General features: G+C 44.4%; 1 long non-coding RNA gene across 1 annotated transcript in view; it reads left to right on the top strand.

Moving 5' to 3' along the window:
• The first annotated feature begins 2,980 nt into the window (after nucleotides 1-2,980).
• The window catches only part of LOC134911394 (uncharacterized), a 180,177-nt gene continuing 165,506 nt past the window's right edge, over nucleotides 2,981-17,651 (top strand). Inside the window, exons 1-2 of the long non-coding RNA XR_010176535.1 lie at nucleotides 2,981-3,091; nucleotides 11,687-11,800. This is a non-coding gene — a long non-coding RNA (uncharacterized LOC134911394). The remainder of the gene's footprint in view (nucleotides 3,092-11,686; nucleotides 11,801-17,651) is intronic.

The following is a 17,651-nucleotide window of genomic DNA, read 5'->3' on the forward strand; positions in this document are numbered from 1 at the left end:
GGGAGTTGATTGGCTGGAGCACCTTTTATCATATGCAATGCATTATAAATAGCTAAAACTCTTTGATAAATGGATAATATTTCCCCTATAAGAACTGCTTTCCACATTGCTGTTCCAGGACTGGGGACTTTCTGCACTATAACTGGTAATACCAAGCGGTCTCTGCCAACCTAATACGGTTCAAATCATTACTCACAGGCAGGTCACAAAGAATGTCGTCTGGAGGATACTCATCACCATCAGTGCCATTGCCATGTGGTGTCCCACAAGGTTCTATACTATCTCCCATGCTTTTTGCAGTATACATGCTCCCGCTGGGTGAAATAATCAGGCGCCATGGCCTGGTCTACCACTGCTATGCAGATGATACACAACTGTACTTGTCTTTTTCCCCCAGGCACTGATAACTCAATAGCAACCCTAAATGGCTGTCTAGCTGAGCTCCAGGAGTGGATGAGCACCAGTTGGCTGCGACTGAACCCGGATAAAACAGAGGTACTTATTATAGGACCACAACATTAAAGGACAAGACTGCAGCATAGCCAACCAAAGGGACTTACACTCGGGGATCAGAATTACAATTCACTGATCGTGTGCGGAATCTTGGCGTTGGATGGTGGCTTGACACTTAAACATCAGATATCAGCCACAATCAAATCCTCATTCTTTCACCTGAGGAACATAGACAGAATCAAGAACTTAAATACCTCAAATAATCTGCCAAAAGTCATACATGCATTTGTATCATCTTGATTAGACTACTGTAATGCCCTCTACCTTGGTCTCCCAGCAAAAGAATTGCACCGCTTACAGCTGGTGCAAAACACAGCTGCCACATAACACCCATACTCTACTCCCTTCACTGGCTGCCTGTAAGATGGCAAATCATCTTCAAGATTGGCTTACTGAGTTTCAAAGCAGTACATGACCAGGGCCCAAGGTACCTGAAGCAGCTTCTGATCCCATACTGCCCCACTCGATTACTGCGATCTGTAGAGTAAGGACTTTTAGCAGTACCTAGAATCTCCCGTAAATTCATCTGGGGGTCGAGCTTTTAGTCATGCGGCTCCGACTCTATGGAACTCATCTCCCTGCACAGTGCGAGAGGCCCCAACTATAGAATTCTTCAAAAGTAGACTCAAGACTTTCCTGTAATCTCAAGCATTTCCATAATGTCCCTTTAGTATCTTCATGCTTCTGTATTTTATGAAAAGCTGTTCTGTACTTCATTATTTTCTGTACTAAGGGGGTCATTCCGAGTTGTTCGCTCGTTATTTTTTTGTCGCAATGGAGCGAATAGTCACTAATGCGCATGCGCAATGTCCGCAGTGCGACTGCGCCAAGTAAATTTGCTATGCAGTTAGGAATTTTACTCACAGCATTACGAGGTTTTTTCTTCGTTCTGGTGATCGTAATGTGATTGACAGGAAGTGGGTGTTTCTGGGCGGAAACTGTCCGTTTTATGGGTGTGTGCGAAAAAACGTTGCCGTTTCTGGGAAAAACGCGGGAGTGGCTGGAGAAACGGAGGAGTGTCTGGGCGAACGCTGGGTGTGTTTGTGACGTCAAACCAGGAACGACAAGCACTGAACTGATCGCAGATGCCGAGTAAGTCTGGAGCTACTCAGAAACTGCTAAGAAGTGTCTATTCGCAATTCTGCTAATCTTTCATTCGCAATTTTAATATGCTAAGATTCACTCCCAATAGGCGGCGGCTTAGCGTGTGCAAAGCTGCTAAAAGCAGCTTGCGAGCGAACAACTCGGAATGACCCCCTATATTATGCTATGTATCTGTTAAGGGCCTTGAGTACTATTGGAGAAAGAGCGCTATATAAATAAAATTATTATTATTATTATTATTAATATGGACATCCTTCCAGAGAGTCCTAGCCATATGAACAATGTTGCAAATGGAGTCATATGATTGTCTTTTTTAAAGTTATAAATTACTATTGATATCCTGTTGAGAGCACTGTGACATCCTTTCATTTATTGATGCTTTTTATGTAATTTAGGAACTGTCTGGATTAATAAATTTCATTTATTTTTTATTTAGTCATCCTAAAAGTATTGCTATTACTACAGCCAGTGCTGGTGTATACCTCTCTTTTTTACATGTGTTTGCAAAATGACAGTAGGGAGCAGATTGGCTGGAGCACCATTTATCATATGCAATGCATTTTAAATAGCTAAAACTCTTTGATAAATGGACCCCATAGTACTAAGAATTCCAATATCTACAGATAACACTTCAAAGTAGTAATTAGTTTAAGGAATCTAAACCATGGCACTATGTGGAAGTGTTGAAATAATACAATTGCCTTATTATACAGTGGTGGACAATTTAATAAATAGCACAACGACGTCCCTATAATAAAATGTGATTAAGGAAAGGCGCACAAAGGCTATTAAAAAGTATTACTGCTTAATTAAATAATGAATGTTGGAAATGAAAAAACACACATTGGGGTCAATTTACTTAGGGGGCCATTCCAAGTTGATCGTAGCTGTGCTAAATTTAGCACAGCTACGATTATCTTCCCTGACATGCGGGGGGACACCCAGCACAGGGCTAGTCTGCCACCAGGCACGGATACAGAGGGGGGCGGTGGGGGCGATCGCCCCCCCTAGCACACGTCTGCCTACAGACAATCTGTCTGTGAAGTCCTGCTCCTTAACCCCTTCCTATCTCAGCTGGCCGTCAGCTATAGTCAGTCAGCTATAGTCAGTGGTGTGAGTCGCAGCAGCTCACAGCGGGTGCCCCTTCCTCCTCACTCACCCTTTTGGCCTGCACGGCAGTTAATCAATCAACATAGTTTGTTGATTGAGACTGCTTTCATCTCCCCAGCGTCTCCTTGCTGATAACAGATCCAGGAAGTGTGGCTGTGTGTTGGGGGCGTGGCTTCACTTATAAGACAGGCTAGTGGGCTAATACAAACAGTATACTATAGTGTGTTTACTTTTTTCCACACTGAGAGCATGCTGCATTCCTGCACCCAGAGACCAGCCAGAGGGACTTTCCTGCCAATCTGTGCCATTGACCAGCCTGTGGAAAAGGGACCATCTTACCAGCCTGTTGCAGAGGAACCAGCCAGTAAGAGATCTTCTTGCCATATTCCCTAGGCAGGGTATTACAGGTTGAGTCTCACATATGTGCGATACAGTAGAACAGAGGATGTCTGTAGTAGATGCACTTATAGGTTTTAAAATATTCCTTGTATTTCATAATATTAAACATTACATATCATGTCCTGTCAGTGAAATACTAAAATAATAGAGAGATGCGTGTAAAAGTACAGAAAATGTGTATAAAAATGCTATACAAGAAATATGGTGTATGCTAATCTGTCCTCTATTTGGTTACTTTCTCATAACACCATACTCCTTCTACAAGGTATCAACTCGGAATTGTCCTCACCGTGTAATTCCCCTACAAGGTGCCCTCACTATAGCCTCACAAATGAGTATTAAGTTTAACGTCTTCAAGTTCCTGTATAGCATTGGTCCTATAATGTGCATCAGTTTATATATCAGTGGGAGAGATCCCTTGATTATAAATGGCACCCTAATAGCTGGTAGGGATATATTGCAAGATAAGCAGGTAAAGGATTTGTTAGTGGGTGTTTGGTATAATAATCACTTCTACAACACATCAAATCAAAGTCCCCCAATATAACATCTATCCAAATCCCTAGAAATATTTCAATTGCTTGATATGGTGCGTCCTCGGGAGCCTCACTCTCTTATAACTGATGTCATTACAGACAAGGGGCCTAATTCAGACCTGATCACTGCTGTGCATTTTCTCACAGCAGCCGTTCAGGTTTGAACTGCACATATACGCTGGTGCATGCCAGACAGCCGACGGCCATCTCAGCCCTGCCAGGCAGAGGCGGACGCTGGGCAGGAGGGTGCGGGCCGGTGGCGTTTTGCTGCCTTTTTAGGGGTGCGGTCCAGGCAACGCAGGTGTGCCCGGACCGTGCGGGGGGCAGGCTGCTGCGTGACGTCACACGCAGCCGCTGTGACCCGGTCAGTGACTAGTAGCTCCCTGCCTGTGCGCAGGAGCTGCGCTGGTAGGGAGCTACTCATCAAGTACAAAAGCATTGCCGCTGTGCGATGGTTTTGAACTTGTACGGTGGGGAGTCAGACATGCGGGGCGGACTAGCCTTGTGCTGGGTCCCCCCCCCCCCCCCGCATGTCTGAGTAACTGATCGTAGCTGCACGGCTACGATCAAGTTTGAATTATGCCAAATGTCTTGTCACTACTGTTGCCACAAATGCCGTATTTTGATGGCCCTCTATTATGCCATCCATATGTTCATCATAATTTATGACACGTCCTGTACAGTTGTGATACCTACAGTATACAAAGTTGTAATTCCCTAATATTGGGGTATAACAAAAAAATATTAAATTAAAGCAGAATGTCTGGATTAATTATGATTGACTTATTCTATATCAGCACCTCATATTAACATGAGAAACATTAACAATCTGATAATAGATTTATAAAATAGACAATCCTAGCAGTGCGCACAAGCAGAAAAAAAGCAGCTCGGTGAGCTCAATATTTTACTTAAAGGTATCCTCACATCTTCACCAAATATGTGCCAAAAAAGGTTGAATAGAAGTTATCCAGCGCTACTGCATACAGTATGTAGGTCATTCATAAATATACCACTTCAGATACAGCAGATGTCATATCTCACAGTATACTTCTTATTAGGCTCATTCAGATATACCCAAAATGTAAGAGATAAGCAATTATAGTGAAACACTGTTTAATAATTGTAAGATTTAATATGAGAAAAACGAAAACATATAAACTCCACACAGATCACATGTATTTCCAAGTGGCCAAATTTTGACAATTCCAGCTAGACATGAACTGTTATTTAAGCAGTTCAGAATGCACTTGAAACAGTGCAAGTCCTGGGTTCTCCCACTGGTGCAGGCTCAGGTTTGGCTGAAATTTACAATTATTAAACAGTACTTCACTATATTTGCTTATCCCTTTCATTGGAGATAGCTGAATGAGCCTAATAAGAAGTATGACATCTGCTGTATCTGAAGTGGTATATTTATGAACAACCTACATATGCAGTAGCACTGGCTAAATTCTATACAACAATGTGATAATACCTATAATTCCTTAAATTAATTGTATCAATCAGATAACTATGGTATACTTGCAACATTTTTCTGGAAAAAAAAGGGTGGTGGGGGGATTTCCCAAACCTATGTGGCACATAGATGCAAAAGGGATTTTAATCTACAGGTGAACTCCTGCGAGTATTACGTACTCTCACTTAATCCTGGTTAGTCTCAAACTCCATTATTGGACAATTACAAATGTGGAATTCATCTATTAGGGTTGGCAAGTGTTGAGTACTGTGTGGGATTATCAAATAATTGGTCTAACCCCCCAAGACTCTGTGCCTAAAATCCCCTTGGTACTATTCAGCAGTTCCCCTTATTATAATAATATAACAGGGTATTATAATGTGTCTTCCCTTCCTGGTTCAGTAACACATAAAATGCCAGTTGTTACCATTTGTATCCATAAAAGTTGCTAGTATCCCAAAGAAAGGAATTATAGGTATTATCACATTGTTACTGTTTCTCATTTTAATATAATGCGCTTATATAGATTCAGTCAATCATCAAGGTTTATGATAATACTGTATTTCATAACGACGTTGACATATAAACCTTGATGATTGACTGTCTCTATATCAGTACCTCATATTAAGATGAGAAATAGCTGCAAATAATTACTCCAGACATTTTGTTTATATTTAATTTTCTTTTGCTATACCCCAATATTAGGGGATTATAACTTTTTATACTGTAGGTATCACAATTGTACATGACGTGTCATACATTATGATGAACATAAGGAGGGATTTGGATAGATGTCATATTGGGCAACTTTGCTTTGATGTGTTGTAGAAGTGATTATTATACCTAACATCCACTAACAAATCCTTTACCTGCAATTATACCTATTTGTGTGATGGATGAATTTGGACGGGAGAGGGGAGGAGTCAAGATGGGAGGGGTCAAGATGAGAGGGGTGGAGTCAAGACGAGAGAGGGGAGGAGTCGGGACTGGAGAGGGGAGGGGTCAAGATTAAACCGTAAACCGCCCCCCCTAAAAGAAAAGTCTAGATCCGACCCTGTCTGCCACGCATGTCAGTCCGCCCCTTCCCCCGCACAAATACAAAAGCATCGCACAGCGGCGATGCCTTTGTATTTGAGGAGTAACTCCCGGCCAGCACAGCTCCTGCGACTGGCCGGGAGATAATTGTCGCTGCCACTGGCCGCAGTGGCTGCGTGAGACGTCACGCAGCCACCACGGCCTGCCCCTCTCCCAACAGTTCGGCCATGCCTGCGTTGGCCGGACCGCTCCACCTAAATGGCGGCTTAACGCCGCTGTCCAGCCCCCTCCCGCCCAGCGACCGCCTCTGTCTCAGAGGTGATCACTAGGCAACGAAGGCTGCCATGCACCGGCGCATGTGCAGTTCCGACCCGATCGCTGCACTGGACAAACTGCAGCGAGCGATCAGGTCGGAATGACCCCCTAAGATGGGAGGTTTATTTAAGATAGGATGTTGCCCATAGCAGCCAACCAGATTCTACTTCTCATTTATATAGCACCTTCTAGAAGAAAATACCTGGAATCTGATTGGTTGCTTTGGGCAATATCCCTTCTTAAACAGATCTGCCATCTTAGTAAATTTACCCCATTATATCAGTTGCCTTGAGCAAATTCCTCTTTCTGAACAGAATACATAAAAAAATACAAATATGTAGGGTATTGAGAGTCAGAATTATATAAATGCGGTAGGAATACATGGTTGTACATCTACAGCTCATTATTTAAAATTGAGGAACTAGTAACACAGGAACATGAACTAACATTAATCATATTATAAGATAACAATTGGCAGTTATGAAAATTTTTATTTTAAATCACTTAATTTAATTCTTTAAACAGCACAACTTTTTTCTTTCTATGTCTCATATATTTACTCTTTTTTTTAATTCCCTGTAGATTAAAAAAAAATATTTTTTAACTGCAAATGAAGTAAACAATGCATTTTTTAAACCATATATAATATTAGTTACAGAATTTTCTCATAGTGCACCATAAATCTAAGCTCTCTGTATTTTCTTGTTTTGTGTGGAGTTACTATTTAAGATACATGTTTTTCCAGTTCCCTACTTCAGAATTATTTGATTCTTAATATAGAATTTAACACAACAGAAAACAAACATGGAAACATGTGATGTCATCATGTGTTATACAAGCAGGGTAGTTGAGACATATTGTGGAGCCAGGTGATACTGAGAGGGCATTGCCACATTACCTCTGGAAAATTAAACAGTGAAAAATGCCATATGCACCGTCACATAGCTACAGCCCTGGGTTCAGATAACTAAGACACCCCCATCCATAAGCCCCCCACCACCACCACCAGCGCCCCTGTCACACTTCTCCACTCTTATCCCTGCTTCATACATCTACCAGAAAATCCACTGTAATATGCCTTCAACATAATGGACTACTGGCTGTCCCCATGTGGGGTCAATTTTTAAATTGCTCTTAAGTTTACCACAAATCATTTAAAACACATACATTATAGCTCATTTGGCTCATTATTTAGCACCAACTTTACTGACAGATTGCTGTACAGGTCATTGAGTGTTCTTCTTTAACTTATTGTTCAGGTCAGGTCAAGGAAAAAAAAAAAAATACAGTCAATCATAGTTTGACCCAAATGTAAAACAAAGAGTGGCATATTTATCAATCTTCGATAGTTGGATCCAATAATTAGAATTTCTTAGCGGATCCCTCCCCTGGAAAAGTTTTACCATATGCTACAAATGATAAAGCATTCAAAAACGGTGTTAGTTACTAGAGGCCAAGCACACAATGTAATTTAATGATAATTTAAAGTGCAGATCATCTAAGATCAGTAGTCACAATGGTTTTTTTCTGTGAGCACCAGCTTGTAGCACCAACAGTCCCAAAAGATCATAATTAATTATTATTTTATTATCCTTTATTTATATGGTGCCACAAGAGTTCTGCAGCGCCCAATTACAGAGTACATAAACAAATAATCAAAACAGGAAAACAGCAACTTACAGTTGATGACAATATAGGACAAGTACAGGGTAAATAAACATAGCTACATCAGCAGATGACACTGAAATAAGTATCAGGTGGCAGAAGACTGCTGGATTTGGTGCATCTGAAGATTATTAAAGTAAGAGAAAGGATAAGCACATGAGGGAAGAGGGCCCTACTCGTGAGAGCTTACATTCTAAAGGTGAGGGGTAGACAGACAGGAGTGACACAGACAGGGTACATAGAGAGCGTGGAACAGAGGGTTAGGATGAGATTTGGCTGGGTTTGGTGAAGAAGTGGGTTTTGAGAACCCGTTTGAAGTTTTGTAGAGAGGTGGAGAGTCTGAGGGGGAGAGGTAGGGAATTCCAGAGAAGTGGTGCAGCACGTGAAAAATCTTGGAGGTAGGAGTGCGAGGAAGTAATCCGTAGGCAGGATAGTCGGCGTGCATTATCCGAGCGAAGAGGACGGGTGGGAATGTAAAGGGATATAAGGTCAGAGATGTAGATGGGAGAGGAGTGGGTGAGGGCTTTGTAAGTGAGTGTGAGAAGCTTGAAATGGATTCTGAAAGGGAAGGGAAGCCAGTGAAGGTCTTGTAGGAGAGGAGAGGTGGACGTAGTGCTTTTGGTGAGGAAAATGAGCCGGGCAGCAGCATTAAGGATAGATTGGAGTGGAGAGAGGTATTTGTCAGGAATGCCAGTCAGGAGGAGATTACAGTAGTCCAGTCTTGAGATGACCAGTGAGTGGATAAGAGTCTTAGTAGCATCCTGGGTCAGAAAGGGTCTGATCCTGGAAATATTTTTAGATGAAAACGGCAGGTTTGTGAGAGGTGCTGAATGTGTGGTTTGAAGGAGAGGGAGGAGTCAAGGATTACTCCAAGACAGCGCACTTGGGGGCTAGAGGAGATAGTAGTATAATAGATAATGAGATTGTAGGAGGTTAGGTTATACGGGAGGGAGAGAAGATGATCAGCTCAGTCTTAGACATGTTAAGTTTAAGAAAGCACTGGGACATCCAAACAGGGATAGCAGAGAGACAGTTGGAGATACGAGTGAGGATAGCAGGGGAGAGGTATGGAGAGGAAAGATAGATTTGAGTGTCATCAGCATAGAGATGATATTGGAAACCAAAAGAACTAATGAGCTTACCTAGTGAGGACGTATAGAGAGAGAAAAGAAAAGGACCAAGGGCAGAACCGTGGGGTACACCTACAGTTAGTGGAAGTGAGGGGGAGGTGGAGTCATGAGAGGAGACAGAGAATGAACGATCAGAGAGGTAGGAAGACAGCCAAGAGAGGGCACTATCACGCAGACCAATGGAGTGAAGGATTTGCAGTAGGAGAGGATGGTCCACAGTGTCAAAAGCAGCAGAGAGATCAAGAAGAATAAGTAGAGAGTAGTGGCTGTCAAAAGCAGCAGAGAGATCAAGAAGAATAAGTAGAGAGTAGTGGCCCTTAGATTTGGCAGCATAGAGGTCATTGCATACTTTTGTAAGGGTAGTTTCAGTGGAGTGGAGAGGATGGAAGCCAGACTGGAATGGGTCAAGCAGTGAGTGTGAGGAAAGAAAGGAAGTAAGGCGGTTGTAGACAATATGCTCAAGGAGTTTGAAGGCAAAAAGGAGGAGAGAGATGGGGCGGTAGTTCTAGAGAGTGTTTGGATCAAGGGTAGGTTTTTTAAGAATAGGAGAGATGAGTGCATGCTTGAAGGCAGAGGGGACAGTGCCTGATGAGAGGGAGAGATTGAGAAGGTGGGAAAGATGGGAACAGGCAGAAGGAGAGAGGTAGCAGAGGAGGCGGGAGGGGATAGGGTCAAGTGGGGAGGTGGTGAGGGGACAGGAACGAATGAGGGCCATGACTTCCTCTCCAGATGCATGAGAGAAAGATGTCAGAGTTGGTGGGAGGGATGGGGAGGGGTGGTAAGGGATGGGAGGAGGCTGGTTACTGATGGTCTGGTGTGATGTGATATCCTGACGTATGGAGTCAATTTTGGATGTGAAGTAAGTGGCAAAGTCAAGAGCAGAGAGTGAGGAGGGGAGACGAGGTGGAGGTGGGCAGAGTAGTGAGTTGAGAGTGGCAAAGAGGTGCAATATGCACAATATGTTATTGTGCATATTGTTATGCACAATAACATAATTATTTTGCATAACAATTAGAGTAACTATATAGCGAGCACACTTACTTACACTTTCATGTGGCTAAATTAAATTAAAATACAAATTATCGGGTGCCGATATTTGCTTTATATTAAATATATGAAAACATTTATCACCTTTATGGTTATGCAGCTCCCATCTGGCACTCTGGGTGTCAATTTATTGAACACAGCAGTAATAGATCATATAATATAATATAATAACCAGGGGGTGCATTCAAATACAAAAATACATTTTTAATATATAATCATTTTCATTTGCACAAAATGAAAACAACAGCATAAAACCTCACAGTATAGGAAAGCTTGCTCTAGTATTACACTGTCCAAGTGTGCCTTGTGCTTTCAATATGGAGTCCATTCTTTAATGGAGAAGTGATTCCATAGATGGTATAAGAGGCACAGTTTTCCACTTTTATCCAGTAGTTGGAATTTCATTGGATAGAATTGTAAATTAAACCATGGTAACAGATTAGACCCACACAGTATGGAGGCCAGCGCTGTGCTCGACCTCCCCCGTTACTATATATGCGCTTACCAGAAGGATGTTTAATTGTCCTCTGAATTGCAGGTAAGCCGATGGAGTGAGCCTCCTGCTGCGGGCTGATAGGGTGAGTAGCGGCACCCCCACCCCTCACAGTGAGACACTGGGACCTATGGGTAGGACTGCAGGACAGTCCCAGAAAAACAAGACTGTCTCACAAAATTTGGGAGGTATGCAACTGGTTCAATGAACTGCAGGCTGCCGAGTACAAGAGGATTGAAAAGCTCCCGGACAGTTATGATAAATGCCTTAATGTAGGCAGTGATTATGTGGATAAATAGACTAAGATACTCTATGTTTAAAAAAAACTAAACAAAGAACAATTTATGTTTTCTTTTATTTAAAGCCAAATGATCTTTATTTTCTGGATTACCCTCTTACACTCGGTAAATATAAAGTAAGCAGCAATGCTATAGGTGACTTTGCCAGATGTCTCATGAATAATTTTAAATTGAGTCATTGAAAATCTTATTTTTCAAAATGAAGAAAGAAGCTTCACAAAGAACACAGATGACAGAAAGTATTAGTTCACTGCGGGGACCACCACAGGCCATATATGGTGGCAGGGATCACTGATCTGTGATTGCTAAGAACAGTAATCTTACATGAAAAATGCTCCGCTGTCACCTGTGAGAAAAACTTTCTACTCAAAGTCTAAACAACATCCTTTTTTAATGTTTGCTTATGTCGGCTTGGATCTAATCCCAAGGCTATTGAGCCTTGTTTGTTCCTGTTCATAAATCATTCTTCTTCCCCAAAGCACCATGAATCTCTATAAGGAACATGCAGCAGCTGATTGCATTGCCAAGGCATAAAGAATATATGCCTCAGTGACATTCATTTTTACTTTTTTCTTTTGCAGTATAATAGTTTTAAACAAATCTCAACTGGGTTACCATAAAAAAGATGGATTTTTCCTCACATGCCAAGTTTGTGAAATGAGCTGACAATGCCCTTCTGCCCTTCAACAACAAAAGTAAGCAATACTTGTCCATTACGATGCACAGTTACTTTAATTCCATGACATAGACAATTAGAAAGCATGATTACTATACTTAGATAACAAGAATATTATCAAATATGTAATAAAAGATGCATGCTAAGCCTGTAGCTGAAACAGTGCTATATATTAAGCTGGGTACACACTTGTCCAATTCTCATCCAATCAAACCTCTGACACACCATTTGGTCTGTCATTAGTAGAGTGCACAGTATACCCTCACACAACCTCTGGTTTCATCCAGTCCTGGTTGTCTGGTCTTTTCAAAATATTTTTATTAAGCCTGATGACAAGTAAGGAGACCAGATTGCCATTCACAAAACCAATTTAGAAGTGTGTATGCTCATGGGACTGGTTTTGTCCAATTATTTCCCCAGTTCATCCATGTGAGATTGGTAGAATATGAACAGTGACACAATCCTTTTGGCAGATAGTTTCAGGAGATGCAGATTGGAGATCTGCAGCAAAATTGGACAGGAGCGTATGTATTGATTGGGTGTTGAATCTGTGACCAGGTCTCCAGCAGGATTCTGTCAACAGTCTGGTCTGAAGTTAGATTCCCAAATGATTGGACATGTTGCTTCAGGTATGAAGTGGAACACAGTTGTAGGAATAGTAGAGACTGGATCAGAGGCTTAGTAAATCTACTGTACAATGGGCCTTGAGTAATTCTATTTTGTAATTTCTCTGACGTCCTAGTGGATGCTTGGAACTCCGAAAGGACCATGGGGAATAGCGGCTCCGCAGGAGACTGGGCACAAAAGTAAAAGCTTTAGGACTAGCTGGTGTGCACTGGCTCCTCCCCCTATGACCCTCCTCCAAGCCTCAGTTAGATTTTTGTGCCCGAACGAGAAGGGTGCAATCTAGGTGGCTCTCCTGAGCTGCTTAGAGTAAAAGTTTAAATTAGGTTTTTTTATTTTCAGTGAGTCCTGCTGGCAACAGGCTCACTGCATCGAGGGACTAAGGGGAGAAGAAGCGAACTCACCTGCGTGCAGAGTGGATTGGGCTTCTTAGGCTACTGGACATTAGCTCCAGAGGGACGATCACAGGCCCAGCCATGGATGGGTCCCAGAGCCGCGCCGCCGTCCCCCTTACAGAGCCAGAAGAGCAGAAGAGGTCCGGAAAATCGGCGGCAGAAGATGTCCTGTCTTCAATAAGGTAGCGCACAGCACCGCAGCTGTGCGCCATTGCTCTCTGCACACTTCACACTCCGGTCACTGAGGGTGCAGGGCGCTGGGGGGGGGCGCCCTGAGACGCAATAAAAATACCTTAGATGGCAAAAAATACATCACATATAGCTCCTGGGCTATATGGATGCATTTAACCCCTGCCAGTTTTTCCTTAAAAAAGCGGGAGAAAGGCCGCCGAGAAGGGGGCGGAGCCTATCTCCTCAGCACACTGGCGCCATTTTCCCTCACAGCTCCGTTGGAGGGAAGCTCCCTGACTCTCCCCTGCAGTCCTGCACTACAGAAACTTGGTAAAACAAGAGAGGGGGGGCACTAATTTGGCAGATAAATCAATACAGCAGCTATATAAGGGAAAAACACTTATATAAGGTTATCCCTGTATATATATATATAGCGCTCTGGTGTGTGCTGGCAAACTCTCCTCTGTCTCCCCAAAGGGCTAATGGGGTCCTGTCCTCTATCAGAGCATTCCCTGTGTATGTGCTGTGTGTCGGTACGTTGTGTCGACATGTATGAGGAGGAAAATGGTATGGTGGCGGAGCAATTGCCTGTAATAGTGATGTCACCCCCTAGGGAGTCGACACCTGACTGGATGGTCTTATGAAAGGAATTACGTGATAGCGTCAGCACTTTACAAAAGACTGTTGACGACATGAGACAGCCGGAAAAACAGTTAATACCTGTCCAGGCGTCTCAAACACCGTCAGGGGCTCTAAAGCGCCCGTTACCTCAGATGGTCGACACAGACCCAGACACGGACACTGACTCCAGTGTCGACGGTGAGGAAACAAACGTATTTTCCAGTAGGGCCACACGTTACATGATCACGGCAATGAAGGAGGTTTTGAACATTTCTGATACTACAAGTACCACAAAAAAGGGTATTATGTGGGGTGTGAAAAAACTACCCGTAGTTTTTCCTGAATCAGATGAATTAAATGAGGTGTGTGATGAAGCGTGGGTTTCCCCCGATAAAAAACTGCTAATTTCTAAAAAATTATTGGCATTATACCCTTTCCCGCCAGAGGTTAGGGCGCGTTGGGAAACACCCCCTAGGGTAGATAAGGCGCTCACACGCTTATCAAAACAAGTGGCGTTACCGTCTCCTGATACGGCCGCCCTCAAGGAACCAGCTGATAGGAAGCTGGAAAATATCCTTAAAAGTATATACACACATACTGGTATTATACTGCGACCAGCAATCGCCTCAGCCTGGATGTGCAGTGCTGGGGTGGCTTGGTCGGATTCCCTGACTGAAAATATTGATACCCTGGACAGGGACAGTATATTATTGACTATAGAGCATTTAAAGGATGCATTTCTATATATGCGAGATGCACAGAGGGATATTTGCACTCTGGCATCAAGAGTAAGTGCGCTGTCCATTTCTGCCAGAAGAGGGTTATGGACGCGACAGTGGTCAGGTGATGCGGATTCCAAACGGCATATGGAAGTATTGCCGTATAAAGGGGAGGAGTTATTTGGGGTCGGTCTATCGGACCTGGTGGCCACGGCAACGGCTGGGAAATCCACCTTTTTACCCCAGGTCACCTCTCAGCAGAAAAAGACACCGTCTTTTCAGGCTCAGTCCTTTCGTCCCCATAAGGGCAAGCGGGCAAGAGGCCACTCATATCTGCCCCGGGGCAGAGGAAGGGGAAAAAGACTGCAGCAGGCAGCCTCTTCCCAGGAACAGAAGCCCTCCCCCGCTTCTGCCAAGTCCTCAGCATGACGCTGGGGCCTTACAAGCGGACTCAGGCACGGTGGGGGCCCGTCTCAAGAATTTCAGCGCGCACTGGGCTCACTCGCAAGTGGACCCCTGGATCCTGCAGGTAGTATCTCAGGGGTACAAATTGGAATTCGAGACGTCTCCCCCTCGCCGGTTCCTGAAGTCTGCTTTACCAACGTCTCACTCCGACAGGGAGGCGGTATTGGAAGCCATTCACAAGCTGTATTCCCAGCAGGTGATAATCAAGGTACCCCTCCTACAACAGGGAAAGGGGTATTATTCCACGCTGTTTGTGGTACCGAAGCCGGACGGCTCGGTGAGACCTATTTTAAATCTGAAATCCTTGAACACTTACATGCAAAGGTTCAAATTCAAGATGGAGTCACTCAGAGCAGTGATAGCGAACCTGGAAGAAGGGGACTATATGGTGTCTCTGGACATCAAGGATGCTTACCTCCATGTCCCAATTTGCCCTTCTCACCAAGGGTACCTCAGGTTTGTGGTACAGAACTGTCATTATCAGTTTCAGACGCTGCCGTTTGGATTGTCCACGGCACCCCGGGTCTTTACCAAGGTAATGGCCGAAATGATGATTCTTCTTCGAAGAAAAGGCGTCTTAATTATCCCTTACTTGGACGATCTCCTGATAAGGGCAAGGTCCAGGGAACAGTTAGAGGTCGGAGTAGCACTATCTCAAGTAGTACTACGACAGCACGGGTGGATTCTAAATATTCCAAAATCGCAGCTGATTCCGACGACACGTCTGCTGTTCCTAGGGATGATTCTGGACACAGTCCAGAAAAAGGTGTTTCTCCCGGAGGAGAAAGCCAGGGAGTTATCCGAGCTAGTCAGGAACCTCCTAAAACCAGGCCAAGTGTCAGTGCATCAATGCACAAGGGTCCTGGGAAAAATGGTGGCTTCTTACGAAGCGATTCCATTCGGCAGATTCCACGCAAGAACTTTTCAGTGGGATCTGCTGGACAAATGGTCCGGATCGCATCTTCAGATGCATCAGCGGATAACCCTGTCTCCAAGGACAAGGGTGTCTCTCCTGTGGTGGTTGCAGAGTGCTCATCTTCTAGAGGGCCGTAGATTCGGCATTCAGGACTGGGTCCTGGTGACCACGGATGCCAGCCTGAGAGGCTGGGGAGCAGTCACACAGGGAAGAAATTTCCAGGGCTTGTGGTCAAGCATGGAAACGTCATTTCACATAAATATCCTGGAACTAAGGGCCATTTACAATGCCCTAAGTCAAGCAAGGCCTCTGCTTCAGGGTCAGCCGGTGTTGATCCAGTCGGACAACATCACGGCAGTCGCCCACGTAAACAGACAGGGCGGCACAAGAAGCAGGAGGGCAATGACGGAAGTTGCAAGGATTCTTCGCTGGGCGGAAAATCATGTGATAGCACTGTCAGCAGTGTTTATTCCGGGAGTGGACAACTGGGAAGCAGACTTCCTCAGCAGACACGACCTCCACCCGGGGGAGTGGGGACTTCACCCAGAAGTCTTCCACATGATTGTGAACCGTTGGGAAAAACCAAAGGTGGACATGATGGCGTCCCGCCTCAACAAAAAACTAGACAGATATTGCGCCAGGTCAAGGGACCCTCAGGCAATAGCTGTGGACGCTCTGGTAACACCGTGGGTGTACCAGTCAGTGTATGTGTTCCCTCCTCTGCCTCTCATACCCAAGGTACTGAGAATCATAAGAAGGAGAGGAGTAAGATCTATACTCGTGGCTCCGGATTGGCCAAAAAGGACTTGGTACCCGGAACTTCAAGAGATGCTCACGGAGGACCCGTGGCCTCTACCTCTAAGAAAGGACCTGCTCCAGCAGGGACCCTGTCTGTTCCAAGACTTACCGCGGCTGCGTTTGACGGCATGGCGGTTGAACGCCGGATCCTGAAGGAAAAAGGCATTCCGGATGAAGTCATCCCTACCCTGATCAAAGCCAGGAAGGATGTAACTGTGCAACATGATCACCGTATTTGGCGTAAATATGTTGCGTGGTGTGAGGCCAGGAAGGCCCCTACAGAGGAATTTCAACTGGGTCGTTTCCTGCATTTCCTGCAAACAGGACTGTCTATGGGCCTAAAATTAGGGTCCATTAAGGTTCAAATTTCAGCCCTGTCGATTTTCTTCCAGAAAGAACTAGCTTCAGTCCCTGAAGTTCAGACGTTTGTCAAGGGGGTACTGCATATACAGCCTCCTTTTGTGCCTCCAGTGGCACCTTGGGATATCAATGTAGTTTTGGGGTTCCTAAAATCACATTGGTTTGAACCACTCACCACTGTGGACTTAAAATATCTCACATGGAAAGTGGTAATGCTGTTAGCCCTGGCTTCAGCCAGGCGTGTCTCAGAATTAGCGGCTTTATCCTATAAAAGCCCTTACCTAATTTTTCATACGGACAGGGCAGAATTGAGGACTCGTCCTCAATTTCTCCCTAAGGTGGTTTCAGCTTTTCACTTAAACCATCCTATTGTGGTACCTGCGGCTACTAGGGACTTGGAGGATTCCAAGTTGCTGGACGTAGTCAGGGCCATGAAAATATATGTTTCCAGGACGGCTGGAGTCAGAAAATCTGACTCGCTGTTTATCCTGTATGCACCCAACAAGCTGGGTGCTCCTGCTTCTAAGCAGACTATTGCTCGTTGGATTTGTAGTACAATTCAGCTTGCACATTCTGTGGCAGGCCTGCCACAGCCAAAATCTGTAAAAGCCCATTCCACAAGGAAAGTGGGCTCATCTTGGGCGGCTGCCCGAGGGGTCTCGGCTTTACAACTTTGCCGAGCAGCTACTTGGTCAGGGGCAAACACGTTTGCTAAATTCTACAAATTTGATACCCTGGCTGAGGAGGACCTGGAGTTCTCTCATTCGGTGCTGCAGAGTCATCCGCACTCTCCCGCCCGTT

This window comes from Pseudophryne corroboree, chromosome 4, assembly GCF_028390025.1.
Source record: "Pseudophryne corroboree isolate aPseCor3 chromosome 4, aPseCor3.hap2, whole genome shotgun sequence".
Classification (NCBI taxonomy): domain Eukaryota; kingdom Metazoa; phylum Chordata; class Amphibia; order Anura; family Myobatrachidae; genus Pseudophryne; species Pseudophryne corroboree.